The sequence below is a fragment of the Peromyscus californicus genome, unplaced genomic scaffold (genome assembly GCF_007827085.1).
Source record: "Peromyscus californicus insignis strain IS unplaced genomic scaffold, ASM782708v3 Scaffold_10__1_contigs__length_136768540, whole genome shotgun sequence".
NCBI lineage: Eukaryota > Metazoa > Chordata > Mammalia > Rodentia > Cricetidae > Peromyscus > Peromyscus californicus.
This window is the reverse complement of record NW_026294391.1, coordinates 97,420,038-97,436,965: the sequence shown is the minus strand read 5'-3', so window position 1 is coordinate 97,436,965 and position 16,928 is coordinate 97,420,038. Positions and strand designations below refer to the sequence as shown.

Genomic DNA, 16,928 nt, shown 5'->3' with positions numbered 1-16,928 from the left:
GACTCTGCCCTTCCTGTTCCTAGAATTCTCCTTGCCTGCTTGCCCTGCCTATACTTCCTGCCTGGCTACTGGTCAAGAGCATTTTATTTATCAATGATTCAGAGCAACACATATTCACAGCATATAGAACAACATCCCACAGCAGACTACCCATAATTTCTTTCGATGATGACAAACCAGGTTCCTAATTTGGCAGCCCTCACATGGTATGTGTGCAGGGTGAGCTTTCTTAACTTTGATCCTGGATATTCTCTGGCACTCTGGAGCAAGTTGGTTTAGGAAAAAGAAGGCGCCTAGAGGGGTGACCTGCTTTAAGTCCATTTTACAGCTAGTGGGTTCAGTCAATGAGGCACTGGCATTGAAACCAGTCCACATGGTATCTTTCCAGTCTCATATCTACCTTCCTTGCTGACTCAGAACCACCCTAAGGAGGGACTCTGCCTTCTCCTTTCACTTACACACTCAGTTGGCTCACACAACAACTGCATCCTACACTTGCAGTTATTTCCCATACCTTTGGACTGTGCTGGGGTCCTGGTTTTCTTGGTGAACTCTCAGATGGTAGGTAAAGGACATTGGACTCTTTGTGCAGAACTCCTGAAGACAGCAAAAGTACAAAGGGAACAAAAAGAAAGTCCAAATACAGAAAAGATGAAAAACAAGGGGCAACAGGGAGGAAATGAAGCAGAGAGAAACAGCCGAGGACATCAGAAGAGGAGGCAGGGTGTGAGAGAAGAAGGAGAGGAGGAAGGAAGGGAGAAAGAAGAGCTGGATGGAGGGAAGAAGAAGGAATAAAGGAATAAAGGTCTGAAAGACAGATAAATGACCACATGGTGGAATTTCTCTGCCCGCCTACCCCCTCCCCCTCAGTCCATAAACCAAGAGTAGAATCCCAAGGGTAGAGTCTCATTTCAGGAAATAGGGGATAAATACACTTGAAAGTTTACAAAAAACAAAATTTAACATGAACCCAGAGACCCTGTAAATTGATGTAACTACATATAAGTTCTCCTTGACTTGAGAGTGAGATGGTATTTGTGTATTTGTATGTTCATGAGCAGACGCTGCTCCTTGATGGTGGTAGGAGGATATGAAGGAGTCACAAGCAGCTTGCTCACATATCTGCTCCAAGGCTGCTGTGACTCCAGGGTAGAGAGTGCCTCTCCACCATGACAGACATGGCTGCCACAGGATATCCAAGCCTGCACTTCCTATGTCACTATGGTGATTGCTCTGGGGTACAGTGAGCCTCCAGGACCGGCAATGGTGAGGCCCTACCCATCATCTGAACTGGGCTACATGGCGCCCCCTTTGGTTCTGTCTTTGGACCATGGTCCCCATTTATTATTCCTCACTCCTTCACCCATAGATAAGACCAGGGGAGAAACAGCACACTGAGGTGTTGGAAGAAACAAGAAATCAATTCCGCTTGATGGCAGTGTTACACCAAGAATGCCAAGTGACCTATCTTCCAGCATCTCTCCCTCCGCCCTTCCCTGAAGGAAAAAAGGCCAACAACATGTCATTATACTCCAAAATGGTTGAGTTCAATCTTGGCCTCTTCTGGTCAGAGATGGGTCTTGGAGCCCTACAGTATGGATCCTGACATGGAGTGGGGGTGTCACAGATCTCACAGGGTTCTCAACCCCATTGTATGGAGATGATTAACTACAAGGGGCATGGTCTGCCCTCAAGGCCTAAGGACCATACAGGAAAACTAAACTGGGAACTCCACAACTAGAAGCAAGTGTCAGGAGAAGCCACAGAATCAAACCTTGGCCGGAAACTGGATCCAGTGATGAGTACAGTTCCTGCCATAGCCTGCCAGGAACACTGTAAATGGCAAATGTGTGCAGGACCCTCAGATGGCATATTGATGCTGAGGTTTAAGGGTAACCCATACAGGGTCTAGGTCTCCTATGGGTGTGCCAACATTGCATATCCATGCCACAATAAAGCTTCAAGTTCAAGGCTACCTGACCCCATATAAGACATAGAAGAAGATGGACAGTTGGCACAGGGAGTCAACCACCCACCCACACAGGGTCAAAGATCAGCAATGGATTTGTACCTAGTGGAAGGGGAATCCAACTTGTACAAAGGGCAAAAAGTACAGTTTCCATTTTGAGAGCACCACTTCCTCAGCCACAGACAGGAGTCAGGATACAAAGTAAATCTGACACCAGAACCCTTCAGTGTTCTTGTCCAGAGACCCAACATGTGCATTCCAGGACCTTGTCTGGGCATTCAAGTGTATCTGGTGGCCATCTTCCAGAGCTCACATGAGTTTTTGTATTGAGGCATCTCAGCCTCTGCTGAAAGATTAGGATTCCAGAGACCCTCAGTGGGGACTGGAAAATATCAAAGAACTGTTAGTCTATCCAGCTGCTACCAGCCTATCAGGTCCTGGGCTGTGCTTCCAAACCATCTATTGTGGCCTTCCCAAGAACTTTATGATCTCATTGTCAGTAATCAGTAGATCCCTTTACCCCACATTTCCACTGCCACTCAAGATATTTGCAATTCTTTACTTTTTTCAAAGGACAGAGTACCTCTTCACATGAACCTTTATTACCATGTGCATACAACCAGGTACAGATATTTATAACTCTCCATTCACACAAAGGAAAGCTGTATGATGATATTTGCATAGACTCAAGTGTAGTTGGAGTTTTCCTGCCTGGCCCACAGTCAGGACAAATCTCTGTCACCCACCAGTCCCACAGCCACTCAGACCCGATCAAGTAAACACAGAGACTTATACTGGTTACAAACTGTATGGCCGTGGCAGGCTTCTTGCTAACTGTTCTTACAGCTTAAATTAATCCATTTCCATTAATCTATACCTTGCCACATGGCTCGTGGCTTACCGGTACCTTCACATTCTGTTTCTCATCGTGGCGGCTGGCAGCGTCTCTCTGACTCAGCCTTCCACTTCCCAGCTTTATTCTCCTCCTTGTCCCGCCTACACTTCCTGCCTAGCCAATGGCCAATCAGTGTTTTATTTATTAACTAATTAGCAACACATTTGCCATACAGAACATTCCACAGCACTTCCCCCTTTGGCTTATATCCAAATTTTGAAGTCAAGGTACCTTTAAAATATACATTTTGGCATAACTCAACAGCTTTTACAATCAAATATTTTTCTGCAGTTAAAAGTCCCAAAGACAACACTCAAGAGCACCAGAACACATAACAGAGAATCCAGTCTTCTACGCTCCTGCCAGGATGCCAGTACCACACCAAGCACACGAGCAGTCCAGCACCCATTCCTCAGGCAGTCCCTTGGTGTTACATTTGAGACAAACTCAAAAGAAATCCACAACTTCATCTAGTTTTCTCCTCGGGATCTGAACATATGGAGAAGAACAAAGTCAGTACATGCATCAGGAGAATTAGTGTGGTTTTTAATACACACACCTACCCATGCACACACACAAACTCCCTCCCATATAACATGTCTTTCACCTTACAAGCATACTAGAGTACAGAAAATGATGTACAGAAGACAGAACGGATTTGTGATCATAGAATGAAGGAGGGAGCCAAAAGGAGAATAGGAAAGAAGGCAGGGAAGGAGGAAGTGTGATTGATATATTGTGCACCCCAATAAACTTATCTGGGAGTTAGAAAACAGAACAGTCATTCTGTTAAACATAAAGGTCAGGCAGTGGTAAGACATGCCTTTAATCACAGCACATGAGATCTCATGTTTTATCTGGAAAAGACACATGTCTTTAATCCCATGAAGGGATGGCAGGAAGCAGAAATGTATATAAAGCATGAGGACCAGGAACTAGAGTTTTTTTAAGCATTTGAGCAGCAGTTCAGCTGAGATGAATTTGGGTGAGGAGTCAGAAGCTTTCAGTCTGAAGATTCATGGAAACAAGATCTGCTGAGAAGTTAGCGAGATAAGGTTAGCTGTGACTTCTTCTGTTTCTCTGATCATTCAGTATTCATCCCAATACCTGGCTCTGGGTTTTTTTTTTTCATTAATAAGAAAGACCTTTTAAGATTCGTGCTGCAAGGAAGCACTGTGGTGATATTGCGTTCCCCAATATATTGTGCACCCTAATAAACTTATCAGGGGTCAGAGAACAGAACAGCCACTAGACAGACATAGAGGCCAGAAAATGGTGGCACACACACCTTTAATCCTAGCATTCCAGAGGCAGAGATCCATTCTGATTTCTGTAAGTTCAAAGCTACACTGGAAACAGCCAGGCGTAGTGACACATGCCTTTAATCCCAGGAAGGCATGGCAGGACACAGAAAGGTATATAAGGCGTGAGGACCAGGAACTAGATCCTGGTTAAGCTTTTAGGCTATTGAGCAGCAGTTCAGCTGAGATCCACTTGGATGAGGACACAAAGGCTTCTAGTTTGAAGAAACGAGATCAGCTGAGGAATTAGCAAGGTGAGATTAGCTGTGGCTGGTTCTGTTCCTCTGATCTTTCAGGATTAACCCCAATACCTGGCTCTAGGTTTGTTTATATTAATAAGACCTTTTAAGATTCGTGCTACAAGGAAGCAAAGATTGAGGCAGGAAGAAGGGAATGAGAAAGGTAAGATGGACAGCTAAATATGCAGACTCTTGTTGGAATTTCTGGGATCCTCAAGCCCATTGACAGAGGACAGAATCCCCAAAGCAGCATCTATTCTAGGAAATGAGGAGTAGGCATAGATGTGGGTTCAAAAAACTATCATGAAGCCAGAGCCTCTGCTGTCCCCACAGCAACTTGTGCTGTCTCCACTCGTTGACGGTGGTAGAAGGGCATGAGTGAGCGCCAGCACATTGCCCACATAGCTCCTCCAAAGCTGCTGACTCCTGGGAAGAGAGCGCTTTAGCACTCTGACAAACATGGCTACCCCAAGAAATCCGAGGCTGCACACTTCCTGTTTACTTCTGGTTAGTGTTCTGGGACATGGGGGAGCCTCGGGAACTGAGGAGGGAGCACCCCCACAGATGACATGGACCCTGGCTTGCCCCAGAACTGGCAACCGACCTGGAGCCACCTTCACTTCAGTCCTGGGACCAGTCTGCATGCATAGTCATACCCTTACCCTGGGTCCTGCTGAGAAACAGCACACTGAGGTGTTAACAAAAGAAGGAAAGCAAATCCGCTTGATGGCAGTATTGTACTAAGATGGCATTGGTACCCATATTCCAGGATCTATCCCTCCGCCCTTCTCTGAGGGAAAAAAGCCATCTTGCCAATAGACTATAAGATGGCTGACTCAACACTTGGATGTGGGTTTGTTTTTATTAATAAGACCTTTTAAGATTCGTGCTACAAGGAAGCACAGATTGAGGGAGGAAGAAGGGAATGAGAAAGGTAAGATGGACGGCTAAATATGCAGACTCTTGTTGGAATTTCTGGGATCCTCAAGCCCATTGACAGAGGACAGAATCCCCAAAGCAGCATCTATTCTAGGAAATGAGGAGTAGGCATAGATGTGGGTTCAGAAAAACTATCATGAAGCCAGAGCCTCTGCTGTCCCCACAGCAACTTGTGCTGTCTCCACTCGTTGACGGTGGTAGAAGGGCATGAGTGAGTGCCAGCACATTGCCCACACAGCTCCTCCAAAGCAGCTGACTCCTGGGAAGAAAGCGCTTTATCACTCAGACAAACATGACTACCCCAAGAAATCCAAGGCTGCACACTTCCTGTTTAGCTCTGGTCAGTGTTCTGGGACATGGGGAGCCTCGGGAACTGGCGAGAGAGCACTCCCACAGATGACATGGACCCTGGCTTGCCCCAGAACTGGCAACCGACCTGGAGCCACCTTCACTTCAGTCCTGGGACCAGAGTCTCCATGCATAGTCATACTCTTACCCTGGGTCCTGCTGAGAATCAGCACACTGAGGTGTTAACAAAAGAAGGAAAGCAAATCCGCTTGATGGCAGTATTGTACTAAGAAGGCATTAGTACCCATCTTCCAGGATCTATCCCTCCGCCCTACACTGAGGGAAAAAAAGAGCCAACTTGCCAATAGACTATAAGATGGCTGATTTCACTTGTGTCCTTTCAGGCCTTTCTGTATTGATCCTGCATGACAATCTCCCCCCCCCCCAAACACACACACACCATTCCACTACAGTGAGACACTCAATCATCAGGGCATGTCACATGCTCAAGGCATAAACAACATAAGAAGAACTAAATTGGAAAACCCACTACTAGATGTGAGAGTCATGAGAAGGCACAGAAACAAAACTTTGGTCATAAACTGGGACTTGGGCTGGACACAGCAAGCTCTCATAGCCCAGCAGAAATGCTCTAACTGGCAAATATGTGCATGATGCTCAGGTAGCATCTTGATTCTGGGTGCCAAGAGTAGCCAATATGTATTCAAGTGTTCCATGGCTGTGCAGACACTGGATAACCATGACATATCTAAACTTCAGGTTCTATATTACCTTACACCTCCTCCCAACACTCACATACCAGGTTCATGACTGGGAAGGTGCATAGGACAGAGAGGAAGGTGGGCAGTTGGCACAAGGGAGACAACACCTACCCACATTGGCTGTAGGACCAGTAATGGATTTATACCAGGCAGAGGTAGATGGCAGGCTGTACAGAGGACAGAAAGCACACAGATAGTTTCCTTGTTGAGTGTCCCAGTTCCTGGGCCATGGACCAGAGTCAGAATAGAAAGGACAAATGTCATCCAAATCCTTGGTCTTTCACCATTGTGCATTCCATGAGGCTGTCTGTGCATTGAAGTGTTTCTGTCAGCCATCTTGCTTTGTGTGGAGGTACCTCTGCCTCTGAAGAATGATTATGTGTTCCCAGGGACCATCACTGTGTACTAGAAAATATCAAAGAAGAGCTATTAGTCTATCCAAACAGCCACTATCCTGTCAAGTCCTGAGCTGGGCCATCAAATCATCTGTTCTGACCTTCCTAGAAATCATTATAATCTCATTGTCTGTAAATGGTAGTTCTCTCTACCACACACTGCCACTTCAGTCAAGATATTTGCTACAATTTACTTTCTTCAAAGGACAGACTCTGTCTTGTCCATGGAACTTTCTTTACCATGTACATGCAGCCAGGGACAGATGTCTGTAACCCTCCATTCACACAAAGGAATGCTGTCTGATGGTATTTACATAGACTCAAGGGGACCAGGACACATAACAGAGAACCCAGTCCTCTTTGATCCTGCCAGGATGCCAGTACCACACCAGCACACCAGTACACCAGCACCCTTTCCTCAGGCAGTCCCTTGGTGTTACATTTGGGACAAACTCAAAAGGAATCCACAACTTCAGCTAGTTTTCTCCCCTGGATCTGAACATATGGAGAAGGACAAAGTCAGTGTAGGCATCAGGAGAATTAGTGTGGTTTTTAATACACACACCTACCCATGCACACACACACACTCTCTCCCACATAACATGTCTTTCACATTACCAGTATACTGGAAGTACAGAAAATGATGCAGAGAGGACAGAATGAATCTGTGACCATGGGATGAAGGAGGGAGCCAAAAAGGAGAATAGGAAAGAAGGGAGGGAAAGAGGAAGTGTGGTTGATATATTGTGCACCCCAATAAACTTGCCTGGACGTCAGAGAACAGAACAGCCACTGTATTAAACATAGAGGTCAGGTAGTGGTAGCACAGGCCTTTAATCACTGCACTTAAGATCTCATGTCTTACTTGGGAAAGACACATGCCTTTAATCCCAGAAAGGGATGGCAAGGAGCAGAAAGGTACACAAGGCATGATGACCAGGAACTAGACTTGTCTTTTTTTTTTTTAAGCTTTTAGGCTGTTGAGCAACAGTTCAGCTGAGATCAATTCAGTTGAGGACTCAGAAGCTTTCAGTCTGAAGATTCATGGAACAGGATCGGGTGAGAAGTTGGCGAGGTGAGGTTAGCTATGACTTCTGTTTCTTTGATCATTCAACACTCACCTCAATACCTGGATTTGGATTTGTTTTTATTAATAAGACCTTTTAAGATTTGTGCTACAAGGAAGCACAGATTGAGGCAGGAAGAAGGAAATGAGAAAAGTAAGATGGACAGCTAAATATAGAGACTTTTGTTGGAATTTCTGGGATCCTCAAGCCCATTGACAGAGGACAGAATCCCCAAAGCAGCATCTATTCTAGGAAATGAGGAGTAGGCATAGATGTGGGTTCAGAAAAACTATCATGAAGCCAGAGCCTCTGCTGTCCCCACAGCAACTTGTGCTATCTCCACTCATTGATGGTGGGAGAAGGGCATGAGTGAGCGCCAGCACATTGCCCACATAGCTCCTCCAAAGCAGCTGACTCCTGGGAAGAAAGCACTTTAGCACTTGGACAAACATGGCTACCCCAAGAAATCCGAGGCTGCACTTCCTGTTTAGCTCTGGTAAGTGTTCTGGGACATGGGGAGCCTGGGGAACTGGCAAGGGAGCACTTCCACAGATCACATGGACCCTAGCTTGCCCCAGAACTGGCAACCAACCTGGAGCCACCTGTACTTCAGTCCTGGGACCAGAGTCTCCATGCATATTCATACCCTTACCCTTGGTCCTGCTGAGAAACAGCACACAGAGGAGTTGACAAAAGAAGGAAAGCAAATCCGCTTGATGGCAGTATTGTACTAAGAAGGCATTGGTACCCATCTTCCAGGATCTATCCCTCCGCCCTACACTGAGGGAAAAAAAAAAGAGCCAACTTGCCAATAGACTATAAGATGGCTGATTTCACTTGTGCCTTTTCAGGCCTTTCTGTATTGACCCTGCATGACAATCTCCTCCCCCCAAACACACACACACCATTCCACTACAGTGAGACACTCAATCATCAGGGCATGTCACATGCTCAAGGCATGGACAACATAAGAAGAACTAAATTGGAAAACCCACCACTAGATGCAAGACTCATGAGAAGGCACAGAAACAAAACTTTGGTCATAAATTGGGACTTGGGCTGGACACAGCAAGCTCTCATAGCCCAGCAGAAATGCTCTAACTGACACGTATGTGCATGACTCTCAGCTAGCATCTTGATTCTGGGTGCCAAGAGTAGCCAATATGTATTCAAGTGTTCCATGACTGTGCAGACTCTGGATAACCATGACATAACTAAGCTTCAGGTTCCGTATTACCTTACACCTCCTCCCAACACTCACATACCAGGTTCATGACTGGGAAGGTGCATAGGACAGAGAGGAAGGTGGGCAGTTGGCACAAGGGAGACAACACCTACCCACATTGGCTGTAGGACCAGTAATGGATTTATACCAGGCAGAGGTAGATGGCAGGCTGTACAGAGGACAGAAAGCACACAGATAGTTTCCATGTTGAGTGTCCCAGTTCCTGGGCCATGGACAAGAGTCAGAATAGAAAGGACAAATGTCATCCAAATCCCTTGGTCTTCTACCATTATGCATTCCATGAGGCTGTCTGTGCATTTAAGTGTTTCTGTCAGACATCTTGCCTTTGTGTTGAGGTACCTCTGCCTCTGATGAATGATTAGGTGTTCCCAGGGACCCTCCCTGGGGACTGGAAAATATCAAAGAAGAACTGTTAGTCCATCCAAACAACCACTATCCTGTCAAGTCCTGGGCTGGGCCATCAAGCATCTGTTCTGACCTTCCTAGAAATCATTAAGATCTCATTATCTGTAAACAGTAATTCTCTCTACTACACACAACCACTGCAGTCAAGATATTTGCTACTATTTACTTTCTTCAAAGGACAGACTCTGTCCTGTCCATGGACCTTTCTTTATCATGTGCATGCAGCCAGGTACAGATGTATGTAACCAGCCATCCACATGAAGGAAAACTGATGTCCCCCCAATAAAACCCCTTGTCAGAACCTGCAATCTACAAGTTCCATGCCCTGCCCCAATACCCATCTATCTGTGACCCCAGTAACTTCCTAAGACAAGGAAACCTAACTGCCAGCTCTCATTGGACCAAGAGCTTCCATTGGACCAAGAGCTCTCATTGGACCAAGAGTAACCTCCTGAGACAGGGAATATGCCAGCCCTCACTGGACCAACAGCTGCTTTCTGAGACACAGAATCTGCTAACTTTTTTTAGACCAAGAGAGGCCTTGTGAGACACAGAATTTGTTCACTCTGACTAGACTAAGAGCCTGATAAGACCAAGAGAGTTTCCATGAGTAACAGAATCAGCTGCTTGTATTGAGCCAAGAGCAGTTCCCTGAGATACTGAATCTGCCAGCACCAATTAGACAAAGAGCTAAGATGGAACCCAGAGGGGCCTCCTGAGGCACAGACACTGCAAGCACAGATTGGACCAAGAGCAGCTCACTCAGACACAAGCACCTCTTGCACCTATTAGAGGAAAAGACTGGTAGATGTCAGTGCAAAAATACATACAACAACATAAAGAGCAATATGGCATCTTCAGAACCCAGCCCTCCTCCAACAGCAAGACCTGAACATCACCAGGTGAAAGAAGCAGAAGAAAGTGACCTTAAAAATAGCTTCATGAAGATGCAAGAGGTCTTTCAAGAAAAAAATGAAAAATTCCCTTAAAAAATTGAGTAAAAGACAAACAAAAAATTGAAATAAATTGAGGAAAAGACAAAAAAATTGTAAGGAATCAATAAATTCCTTAAAGAAAGCCAAGAGATCCATGAAAAAAGCAAGTAAACATGTGAGGGAAACAGTTCAAGACCTGGAAAGGGAAATAGAAACAATGAAGAAGTCCCAAAGAGAGGGAATGCTGGAAATATAAAATCTGAGTAAATGAACAGAAAACACAGATGCAAACATAACCAACAGAATACAAGAGATGTAAGAGAGACTCTCTGGTATAGAGGACACAATAGAGGAAATAGATTTGTCACTCAAAGTGAAGACCAAAGCTAAAAGGTCATAATACAAAATATCCAGGAAATCTGGGACACCATGAAAAGACCAAACCTAAAAATAATAGGAATAGAAGAAGAAGAAGAATACCAACTCAAAGGCACAGAAAATGTATTCAACAATATCATAGAAGAAAACTTTCCCAACTTAAAGAAGGAAATATCTATGAAGATACAAGAAGCCTATAGAACACCAGAGTAGACCCCCAAAAAAGTACCCTTGCCACATAATAATTAAACCATTAAACATACAGAATAAAGAAAGAATATTAAGAGCAGTAAAGGAAAAAGGCCAAGTGACTTATAAAGGCAAACCCTTCAGAATAATACCTGAGTTCTCAATGGAGATTTTGAAAGCCAGAAGGACCTGGACAGATGTAATGCAGAAACTAAGAGACTGTGGATGCCAGCCTAGACTAATATACCCACCAAAACTTTCAATCACCATAGACAGAGTGAACAAAACACTCCAAGACAAAACCAGATTTAAACAATATCTATCCACAAATTCAGCCCTACAGAAAGGACTAGAAGGAAAATTCCAACCTAAGGAAGTCAGATACACCATGAAAACACAGGCAATAGATAATCCCACAGCAGTAAATCTCAAAGAAAAGAAACACACACACACACTACCACCAAAAGATAAAAGGAATTAACAATCACTGGTCATTAATACCCCTTAATATCGGTGGACTTAATTCACCTATAAAAAAGGACATAGGCTGCCCCCACGCCCATCCGCCTGAGCCCCAAGCCTCTTCCTGAGACTTAGAGGCCGGCCCCCAGCTCCCATCTTGCTCCGGACTTCCCTTTTGGAAAACTGGTGAGTACCCTTCCTTGCCCCAGACCCCATCCCTGGGCACCAGCCACTCCAGGGAAGACCTGCCCAACTTGGCCCCAGGTTCTGGCCACCGGGCAGGTTCCCTGCTAGCCCCACCGGGAAGGATCCCCTTCTCCAAGACCCCTGGCAGGCCCTGCAGTCTCCACGCCCTGCCCCCACGCCCATCCGCCTGAGCCCCAAGCCTCTTCCTGAGACTTAGAGGCCGGCCCCCAGCTCCCATCTTGCTCCAGACTTCCCTTTTGGAACACTGGTCTGGCTGAACCAAGTGTGCGGATAAGGCCAGTAACGAAGCACAAGGAGATGGGCAGACGTCAAGGCAGAAACATATACAACAAAATGAATAGCAATACAGCATCACCAGGCCCTAGCCCTCCTCCAACACCTAGACCTGAACATCAGAAATTGGAAGAAGCAGAAGAAAACAGCCTTATGAATGACATCATGAAGAAGCTAGAGGCTTGTGTAGAGGAAAAGACAAAAAAATGTGAAGAACGCTGTAAACAACTAGAGGAAAGGGCAAACAAATTAGAAGAAATCAATAAAGTCCTGGAAGAAAACAATAAAATACTGAGAGAAAATCAAGAAAAATCAATGAAACAAATGAAGGAAACAGTCCAAGACCTGAAAAGGGAAATAGAAAAAATGAAGAAGACACAAACAGAGGGAATGCTGGAAATAGAAAATCTGAGAAAACGATTGGGAACTTCAGATGCAAGTATAATCAACAGAATGCAAGAGATGGAAGAGAGGATCTCTAGCGTTGAAGATACAGTAGAAGAAATACATTCATCAGTCAAAGAAAACACTAAAGCCAACAAAGTCATGAACCAAAATGTCCAAGAAATTTGGGACACCATGAAAAGACCAAACCTAAGAATAATAGGGGTCGAAGAAGGAGAAGAATACCAACTCAAGGGCACAGAAAATATATTCAACAAGATCATAGAAGAAAACTTTCCCAACTTAAAGAAGGAAATGCCTATGAAGATACAAGAAGCTTATAGAACACCAAACCGACTAGACCCCCCAAAAAAGTCCCCTCGCCACATAATAGTTAAACAACTAAACGTACAGAATAAAGAAAGAATATTAAGAGCAGCAAAGGAAAAAGGCCAAGTGACATATAAAGGCAAACCCATCAGAATAACACCCGATTTCTCAATGGAGACTTTGAAAGCCAGAAGAACCTGGACAGATGTAATGCAGACACTAAGAGACCATGGATGTCAGCCTAGACTAATATACCCAGCAAAACTTTCAATCACCATAGATGGAGTGAACAAGACATTCCATGACAAAGCCAGATTTAAACAATACTTATCCACAAACCCAGCCCTACAGAAAGCACTAGAAGGAAAATTCCAACCTAAGGAAGTCAGATACACCCTCGAAAACACAGGCAACAGATAAAGCCACAGCAGTAAACCCCAACGTATAGAAGTACCCACACATCACCACCAAAAAATAACAGGAATGAACAATCACTGGTCATTAATTTCCCTCAATATCAATGGACTTAATTCACCTATAAAAAGACATAGGCTTACAGAATGGATACGAAAGCAGGACCCATCTTTCTGCTGCATACAAGAAACACATCTCAAATTCGAAGATAGACACTACCTAAAAATAAAAGGCTGGGAAAAGACTTTCCAATCAAACGGTCTTAAGAAACAAGCGGGTGTAGCCATCCTGATATCCAGCAAAATAGACTTCAAACTAAAATCAATCAAAAGAGATCAAGAAGGGCATTACATACTCATCACAGGAAAGATCCACCAAGATGAAGTCTCAATTCTGAATATTTATGCCCCAAACACAAGGGCACCCACATATGTAAAAGAAACATTACTAAAGCTTAAATCACATATAAAACCCCACACATTAATAGTGGGAGACCTCAACACCCCACTTTCACCACTGGACAGATCTCCCAAATTGAAACTTAACAGAGAAATAAAGGACTTAACTGATGTCATGACTCAAATGGACTTAATCGATATCTACAGAACATTCCATCCTAACAAAAAAGAATATACCTTCTTCTCAGCACCCCATGGAACCTTCTCTAAAATTGACCACATACTTGGCCACAAAACAAATCTAAACAGATACAAAACAATTGGAATAACCTCCTGTGTTCTATCAGACCACCATGGTCTAAAGTTGGATTTCAACAACAACAAAAACTACAGAAAACCTGCAATCTCATGGAAACTGAATAATACCCAACTGAATCACCAATGGGTTAAGGAAGAAATAAAGAAAGAAATTAAAGACTTCCTAGAGATCAATGAAAATGAAGACACCACATATCCAAATTTATGGGACACTATGAAAGCAGTACTAAGAGGGAAATTCATAGCACTAAATGCCCACATAAATAAGTTGGAGAAATCTCACACTAGAGACTTAACAGCATACCTGAAAGCTCTAGAACAAGAAGAAGCACAGTCTCCCAGGAAAAATAGATGCCAGGAAATTATCAAAGTGAGAGCTGAAATCAATACAATAGAAACAAAGAGAACAATACAAAAAATTAATGAAACAAAGAGTTGGTTCTTTGAGAAAATCAACAAGATAGACAAGCCCTTATCCAAACTAACCAAAAGACAGAGAGAGAGCATCCAAATCAACAAAATCAGAAATGAAAAGGGGGACATAACAACAGACATTGAGGAAATCCAGAGAATCATCAGGTCATACTTCAAAAACCTCTATTCGACAAAACTGAAAAACCTAAAAGAAATGGATAACTTTCTGGATAGGTACCACATACCTAAGTTAAATCAAGACCAGATAAACTATTTAAATAGTCCAATAACCCCTAACGAAATAGAAACAGTCATTAAAAGTCTCCCAACCAAAAAAAGCCCAGGACCAGATGGTTTCAGCGCAGAATTCTACCAGATCTTCAAAGAAGAGTTAATACCAATACTCTCTAAATTGTTCCACACAATAGAAACAGAAGGAACATTACCAAACTCCTTCTACGAGGCTACAATTACCCTAATTCCTAAACCAAACAAGGATACAACAAAGAAAGAGAACTACAGACCGATCTCCCTCATGAACATTGATGCAAAAATACTCAATAAAATACTGGCAAACAGACTCCAAGAACACATCAAAACAATTATCCACCATGATCAAGTAGGATTCATTCCAGGGATGCAAGGGTGGTTCAACATACGAAAGTCCGTCAATATAATACACCATATAAACAAACTCAAAGAAAAAAACCATATGATCATCTCACTGGATGCAGAAAAGGCATTTGACAAAATCCAACACCCCTTCATGATAAAGGTATTAGAGCGATCAGGAATACAGGGAACATACCTAAACATAATAAAGGCAATTTACAGCAAGCCAACAGAAAACATCAAATTAAATGGAGAGAAACTCAAAGCAATTCCACTAAAATCAGGAACGAGGCAAGGCTGTCCACTCTCCCCATACTTATTCAATGTAGTACTTGAAGTTCTAGCCAGAGCAATAAGACAACATAAGGAGATTAAGGGGATACAAATTGGAAAGGAAGAAGTCAAGCTTTCCCTATTTGCAGATGACATGATAGTATACTTGAGCGACCCCAAAGATTCCACCAAGGAACTGATACAGCTTATAAACACCTTCAGCAACATAGCAGGATACAAGATCAACTCAAAAAAATCAGTAGCCCTCCTATATACAATGGACAAAGAAGTGGAGAAGGAAATCAGAGATACATCACCCTTTACTATAGCCACAAATGACATAAAATACCTTGGGGTAACACTAACCAAGCAAGTGAAGGACCTATATGACAAGAACTTTAAGTCCCTGAAAAAAGAAATTGAAGAAGATGTCAGAAAATGGAAAGATCTCCCATGCTCATGGATAGGCAGGACTAACATAGTAAAAATGGCAATCTTACCAAAAGCAATCTACAGATTCAATGCAATCCCCATCAAAATACCAACACAATTCTTCACAGACCTGGAAAGAATAATACTCAACTTCATATGGAAAAACAAAAAACCCAGGATAGCCAAAGGAATCCTGTACAATAACACAACTTCTGGAGGCATCACGATCCCTGACTTCAAGCTCTACTATAGAGCTACAGTAATAAAAACAGCTTGGTACTGGCATAGAAACCGACATGTGGACCAATGGAATCGAATTGAAGACCCTGACATTAATCCGCACTCCTATGAACATATAATTTTTGACAAAGAAGCCAAAAGTGCACAATGGAAAAAAGAAAGCATCTTCAACAAATGGTGCTGGCAAAACTGGATATCAACATGTAGAAGGCTGCAAATAGATCCATATCTATCACCATGCACAAAATTTAAGTCCAAGTGGATCAAGGACCTCAACATAAATCCAGATACTCTGAACCTGCTAGAAGAGAAAGTAGGAAGTAGTCTTGAACGCATTGGCATTGGAGACTACTTCCTAAATAGAACACCAGTAGCACAGACTCTGAGAGAAACAATCAATCAATGGGACCTTTTGAAACTGAGAAGCTTTTGTAGAGCAAAGGATACGGTCAACAAGGCAAAGCGACAGCCTACAGAATGGGAAAAGATCTTCACCAACCCCACATCTGACAGAGGACTGATATCCAGAATATATAAGGAACTCAAGAAATTAGACATCAAAATGCCCAACAGTCCAATTAAGAAATGGGCTATAGAACTAAACAGAGAATTCTCAACAGAGGAAACTCAAATGGCCGAAAGACATTTAAGGAATTGCTCATCATCCCTAATCATCAGGGAAATGCAAATCAAAACAACTCTGAGATACCACCTTACGCCTGTCAGAATGGCTAAGATCAAAAACACTGAAGACACCTTATGCTGGAGAGGATGTGGAGCTAGGGGAACTCTCCTCCACTGCTGGTGGGAATGCAAGCTTGTACAACCACTTTGGAAATCAATATGGCGCTTTCTTAGAAAATTGGGAATCAATCTCCCCCAAGATCCAGCTATACCACTCTTGGGCATATACCCAAGAAATGCTCAACCACACCATAAGAGCACTTGTTCAGCTATGTTCATATCAGCATTGTTTGTAATAGCCAGAACATGGAAACAACCCAGATGCCCTTCAACTGAAGAATGGATAAACAAAATGTGGTACATATACACAATGGAATACTACTCAGCAGAAAAAAACAATGGCATCATGAGGTTTGCAGACAAATGGATGGATCTAGAAAAAATCATCCTGAGTGAGGT

General features: G+C 43.4%; 1 protein-coding gene across 25 annotated transcripts in view; it reads left to right on the top strand.

The window, feature by feature from the left end:
- LOC128110123 (homeobox protein Rhox13-like) overlaps window positions 1-16,928 on the top strand; it is a 198,276-nt gene that overhangs the window by 102,457 nt on the left and 78,891 nt on the right. For 9 of the 25 annotated variants that reach the window (XR_008218084.1, XR_008218089.1, XR_008218101.1 and 6 more), the window contains one exon: window positions 7,778-7,883. The exons of 13 other annotated variants lie outside the window; for them this stretch is intronic. The gene's annotated coding sequence lies outside the window, so the exon portion shown is untranslated. Of the gene's footprint in view, window positions 1-7,777; window positions 7,889-16,928 lie in introns of all 25 variants that reach the window. 3 more of the 25 variants (XR_008218112.1, XR_008218092.1, XR_008218090.1) reach the window with 2 other exon arrangements.